Source organism: Muntiacus reevesi, chromosome 9, assembly GCF_963930625.1.
Source record: "Muntiacus reevesi chromosome 9, mMunRee1.1, whole genome shotgun sequence".
NCBI lineage: Eukaryota > Metazoa > Chordata > Mammalia > Artiodactyla > Cervidae > Muntiacus > Muntiacus reevesi.
This window is the reverse complement of record NC_089257.1, coordinates 20057814-20064462: the sequence shown is the minus strand read 5'-3', so window position 1 is coordinate 20064462 and position 6649 is coordinate 20057814. Positions and strand designations below refer to the sequence as shown.

The 6649-nt window shown below is 40.7% G+C and overlaps 1 pseudogene; it reads right to left on the bottom strand.

Moving 5' to 3' along the window:
- Positions 1 to 317: 317 nt before the first annotated feature.
- Positions 318 to 402, bottom strand: LOC136176123 (small nucleolar RNA SNORD116; annotated as a pseudogene).
- Positions 403 to 6649: the final 6247 nt, after the last annotated feature.

Below are 6649 nucleotides of genomic sequence, written 5' to 3'. Positions count from 1 at the left end.
GCTCTTGGCCAAATTCAAGCATAGATCCAAAGGTTGATGAAATGCATTTGTTCTCTTAATAGGGAGTGTGCCAAAGCCAAACTGAAAAGGTTCATGTATACAATGTCAGCGTGTGCTTAGTCACTCAGTCCTATCTGACTCTTTGTGACCCCATGGGCTGTAGCCTGTTGGGCTCCTCTGTCCTTGGGGATTCTTCAGGCAGGAATACTGGACTGGGTTGCCATGCCCTCCTCCAGGGGATCTTCCCAACCCAGGGATCAAAGTCAGGTGTCCTGCATTGCAGGTGGATTCTTTTTTTTTTTTTTTTTCAACGTGCTGGACCTCAGTTTCGATGAGGAGATGGTAGTGAGTTCTCACTCATGTTGTTCAGATTTTCCAAGGAATGCATGTGCAGGTGGATTCTTTACCGACTGAACCACCAGGGAAGTCCAGGCATATACAAAAATGGGAAGAATTATTGAAGCCTTTTTTTTTTAAAACAGTCTAACACAGATTTATTATAATCAATTGTGAGCTGTTTTTTTGAAAATCTATATTTATTCTGATAATCAAGTAAGGAAGATTAGGAAAGTCTTATTTTAAAAAATGAGCAATAAAAAAAAATGAGCAATAATGAATTCAAAGTTTTTCCAGAATTTTTTCTCAATCACTTGAATTTAGAAATGTTTTTTCAGAAGTGAGAAAGGAATGTGGAGTTGTATCTTGTGTCTTGAGAAGTATTCATTATCCTTGGATTTCTTGAGGGAAGGCCAAAATATTCTTGAAAGAATATTGACAGCTCACATTTCCTGAGAGATGAGAGAATCAGACTTTAAACTTGTAGAAACAGAGGTAGCTAAAAAAAATATGAAGCAGAAAACCTAGCAGAGGTCTATTAGTGGATATAGTGTGGCTTCCACTAGGACACAATGAAATATCAAGCATTTTGAGTATTTTTGCCTCTCTACTTCAGCTTTAATTTCTAGAGAGTAATAATCTTCAATAGCCTACCTTTATCATATACTGTTTTTAACTCAGCTGAGGGCCAAGTTACTAGATATGGTCTTCATGAACTGGGTCCAGTAGGAACTAGGTATTTATTCAAAAGGTGACTATGGTCTCATGTGGGGAATAAATGGATCCTGGCAACCAGTAAGCAGCAAAAGTCCACTTACTCTGTCTGATGAAGATTGTTATGCCTACAATAGAGGCATCTAACAAGTCAGTCCCAACGTGGAAAGCAGAAGTTTCATAATCACTTCTTTAAATTATTGAAATTCCGATGATAAGTCAATTTCAGGGACAAAATAATCTTCTTCATTTTCCTTCTGGATCAACATTGAGGACTTTACTGGGCATACACCTTGAGGAAACCACAATTCAAAAAGACACGTGTATTCCAATATTCATAACAGCATTGTTTACAATAACCAGTACATGGAAGCAACATAATGTCCATAGATAGATGAATGGATAAAGAAATCATGGTACACATATACAACAGAATATTACTCAGCCATAAAAAAGGAATGAGTTTGAGTCAGCCGAAATGAGATTAAATGAAATGAGGATAAACCTAGAGCCTGTTATACAGACTGAAGTAAGCCAGAAAGAGAAAAACAGATACCATATATTAACATAAACATATGGAATCTGGAAAAATGATACTGATGAATCTATTTGCAGTACAAGAGTAGAGACACAGACATAGAGAATGGGCTTGTAGCCACAGTGGGGGAAGGAGAGGGTGGGACAAAGCGGAGAGTGGCATTGACGTATATACCCCACCTTGTGTATGATAGAGAGCTAGTGGGAAGCCACTGCTACAACAGAGAGCTCAGCCCGGTGCTCTGTGATGACCTAGCGGGGTGGGGTGGGGAGTGGGGGAGACTCAAGAGGGAGGAGAAGTCTGTATACATATGGCCGATTCACACTGTTGTATGGCAGAAACTAACACGATACTGTAAAGTAATTATCCTCTAACTAAAAATAAATCGAAAAATAAATAAAAGAGAAAAAGCATTGAAGACTTTCAGACTTGGCATGGAGGATGTGACTCGACTGAGCAGAACCACTGAAGACCCTTCTTTTTTAATGGTAAGTCCTCTGGACCCTCTTCTATCTTGTGGGATTCCTATCACTCAGAAAAAGGAAAAAGGCAAGTCTCACCAGACCTGATGAATTAGCACACTGTCTCTTGGAGCTTCATCCTCGGATGCCTGCGTTCGCTGCCCTCTCAGCAAACCCTGCAGGGCTGAGGTCATAACTCCACCTCCAGCTGTGGCTGTTTGGCGTGTGGTGGTTTGGAATCTGATGACTCAAAGCCATCATCCCAGGTAGCAGCCGGCTGTCTTTGGATTCCTCTCCTCTCCTAATGTTCCATTAACCTCTCACAGCTGCTCTCCCTTTGCACCAGCAGCACTCTGGCTGATCTCTCCCCTTCTGGCAAGGAGGTTCATCATTAATACATCCTCCCCCCGCTTCCCCTCCTCCCCGCCTACCAGAGCTCTCTATTACTGCCTGCTGCGCCAGAGGCAATCCATCCCGCTGTCTGCTCAGCATCAGCTTCACTGGGTTTCAGCACTGTTGGCCCCTAAGGCAATGTGGGTCCAGGACCATTAGATACTGGGTTGGAAGCAACGTTAGGGTACCTACTTGTGTAAGAACAGGAACACTAGGAGAGTTGAGCCCTCATTCCCTTACTGACCTGCTAGCACGCTCTTGTTCAGACTCCAATATCTGTAAGTGGATGGTCTCTTGCCTGGCTATAGCTCAAATTAACTACAATAATAAAAATCATAGCGACAATGGCTAATACAATCATAAGTAAAAACACTAGCATTATAATAACACTGGTCAATTTCATGTAGAGGGTGTTAACTGTGCTAAAACTGTGGCAAACGCTACACTCTCCGATTAAATTCTAACAGCATCTCTGTGAGTTAGGTAATGATGGTAAGGCTATACCAGGCCACAGAAAGTTTAATAAAGCTGCCCAAGGCCATCCCACTGGTAAGAAAAAAGCTTGTACTTGATCCTGACTTCTCTATTTTCTTTAAAGCTTGAGCTTTTAACCATTATGCATACTAATAGAATACCTACCAGCTTGGGATTTTATCTGTATCAACATTTCAAAACTAAATGTCGTCTAGTATTCAAACCATTAGAAAGGTTGATAGAAATGAATTTGGTCTACTTAAATATATAGTGCATTTAGTTTGTACAGATTTAAAAATAAAACATCAAAAAAATTCCCAAGTGTAGTTCTTCCGTTAACCAAGGACATTTCCTCCCTCTCTCCTATTTATAAGGGCAATGTAATTGGGAAGGTGTGAGAAGCACTGATGTTTTGTGACTCTTTGATTAATAAATACTTTTCTCATCAGAATAAGTTAGAGTATAACTTGCAAGAAAACTAGGGTCATGCCTGCTTACCTGTCCCAGTGCTTAGGATAGTATCTGGCATACCGTGGATGCTCATGGCTGTTTAATGAATAAAGAAAGAAAAGAAAAGAAAAAAGAAAAAGAATGATGGAAAGAAAGAAGCATCTCCAGTGATGACAGTACCGTTCCTATCCACAGTCAGTACAGACAGTTCACATCCATGCTAGTGGTTTCCCCATAACTTCTTCTGAGGACATTATTTGGACTTAGGAGTATTTGTCCTTTATGCTTTGCAGTTCAGAAGGTCCAGGGAGTTAAGCCCCCAAGAAGTCCTCTTATTGAGTAATTCAAGTTTGTGGATAAATAACCCAATTTCTTAACCCTCAGTAGGTGATTCTGAGTGAAAGGAAAGGAAGTAGGAAGAAGTGCAATGGAATAAAGAAGAAAAATAATCAAAGAAAGAAAGAGCATAAATGAAGAAATAGGAAAAAAAAGAAAACAGAGCCAGCAGGAGGAATGGAACCAAGGAAGAAGGGAAGGAAGTAAAGAGACAAAGGGGAGGAAATGACAGAAAGGAGAAAAAGGAATCAGAGGGAGAAAAAGAAAGCTAGAGCGGAGGATCTAAGAAAAATAAGTTGAAAGGAGGGAAGTGAAAAAGTGGAAAAAGAAAGAATGAGAGGACCAGAAGAATATTAGGAAGAAGAAACTAGGGAGCAAGTAAGAAAGAAGGATGAAAGGACTTCAGATATTTGTAAAAAGAAAAAAGGGGGGGGGGCAGTAGAAGAAACAGGGATTTAGAGATGCTGATGGTAGGGAGACACAGAGGACGTTGTAAAAATAATTTCCTAAACAATCCGACACATCGTCATGCCTCTCTTCCACAGTGCAAAAGAGCATTTCCTCATGTCTGACTACAGCGCCTGGTTCAGCACGAAGCAGCATATCCCGGATTATAGCAGCAGGATCTCGTTTATCTCCTGCAGGACCACCTTGCCTGTCTCCCTGTGTACATGCCATGTTTCCCCTGTTGAGCCTTGGGTTCTTTGGTTGTTCCCCATGAAAGCCAAGCTTGAGAAATTCAGACTGGGGCAGCTGTAGGTTCAGCCACCTTGAGCATCTCAGTACATTTCAGGGGTCTGGGGACAGATGCATGATGCATTCCCTGGATCAAGGATAACTTATAAGTCAGAAACAAATTTACTGAACAAGACAAATGCCTATCATTGGCATGACATTTCCACTGTGGTTTAATACATTCCTATTTATGGGTGAGAAACTTTTTCTGTCACAAGATAATTATTTATAGCCCAGTCACTGAGAAAATTATTCATTTTTTTCTTTTAAATATTTTCCAAAGTACTTTTTTTCCTCTAGACTGAAAAGATTGACTCAACTTCAAAGATGGTGACAAGAATCAAGAATCTATAGTTTACAGTCAGCTCTGTCACCAGTTAGTAACATAGCCTGATGAACTATTTCATTCCCCTACATCTTGCTCCAGAGGAGTTTGGATAAATTCATTAGTATTCCAAGTGGGCTTTGTAGAACACCTTCTTGATCTCCAAGAACTGGGGAGACAGGGAGGGAGCCAGACCCTCTGGTCATGTTTCATCTAAAACAGTCCTGAGACTTCCCTGGTGGTCCAGTGGATAAGACTCTGCAATTCCAATGCGGGGGGGCCTGAGTTTGATCCCTAGATCACACATGCCACAACACGAGCTCTAAGGCCACAACGAAGAGCCATTAAACCAAATAAATTTTTAAGAAAGAAAATAAAAATAAAATAGTCCTAATAATTGATTTCACCATGTTGAGGTTCAAATAAGCTTCCCTTCAAAGAAAAATTTCCATGAAAAATATGAATAATGTTAACATTAACACATTAATTACAAAATAATAATATTAAACATGTTTTAAGTCCTTTTCAAGTCTTCTTGTATCAATCAATTCTCATTCTATAAAGAAGCAAATAAATCAAGATAAACACCCTGTAAAAACAGTCTAAGGCACAAATGGCATTTTCTTTCAATGGAAGTGGACAGAATTATTCTAAAGCAAAATGCAAGAATGCATTAAATTATGGAGACATTTGTAGAGACACCTGCCAAATGTGTCTCCATGGGTCTGTTTACTCTTAAAATCTTTTGTCAATTTCCCCCCTGCAGACTACAAGCAGGGCTGCCAAGCTTTCTGAGAAGCTCTGCAAAGGCATGTCTTTAGAAAGGTAGATTAGGGGATGTCTGCCTCCCCATCTTGTGCTCTTATCAAAATGTCAGAGGAGCACACATGCTGAGAAGATTTCTCTCCCCTTCCACGTGCATTAGCCCTCAGTCTGTGGATTAGATGGCTATCACGGAGACTGAAAGCAAATGGAAAAAGACATTAAAATCTTTCTTGCCTTAAGTTCCCTTTGTGTTTTGTCCAGGCCAGAAGGGAAGTCAAAACTGCTTCTCTCCAAGGTTGGCAATTTCCAAGAGATCAAGCCGAGTGTGGGGTAAGGAGCAAGCAGCTTCTTGGGGCCCCTCAAGCTCCAGCTGTTTTCTTGATTTGTCTATGAAAGAAGCAGGAAAAGGTGAAAGGTATTAAGAAGATGAAATGCAAGGGTGGGAGGTGGGAACTCCTTGCTAAATTGTAGCTCCAAATTGATTTAAGAAAAGGGCCCTGGGTAGGAGCAGCAATTATGTGAAAATGGAAGTATTCCTGGATACTTCTGAAGGCCATCAAATACTTCACTACTTCTATGACTCTGAGGAACAGAAGACTGTTGTTTTGTTTGTTTGGAAGTTTACAGTCACAGCTCCTTACCCCAGGCTTCGAGTCACACCTGCAGACAAGACATTATTCTGGGACACTCAGGCTCCCTCAGATCATCTGAAGTAGATGAAAAAGTTCCTCCCCAAAGAGAGAAAGCTGTCTGTTTGCAAGTAGACTGTTCTTATCGAGATAATTCTATAAAATGTTTATTCTTTAAAAGTAATTCTGTAATCCTGTTCTGTAGAAAGAAGATGAGAAATCTTATAGTAAAATAACCATCAGTCAAAAATCCTGGCTTTTTCTCTTACTAGCTGGGTGACCACAGGCAAGTTACTTCATCTGTTTTCTCATCTGTGAGTGCTAAGTCACTTCGTTCACGTGCTACTCTTTGCGACCCCATAGACTGTAGCCCACCAGGCTCCTCTGTCCATGGGATTTTCCAGGCAAGAATACTGGAGTGGGTTGACAATTCCTACTCCAGGGCATCTTTCCGACCCAAGGATTGAACCCACATCTCCTGTGACTCCTGCAT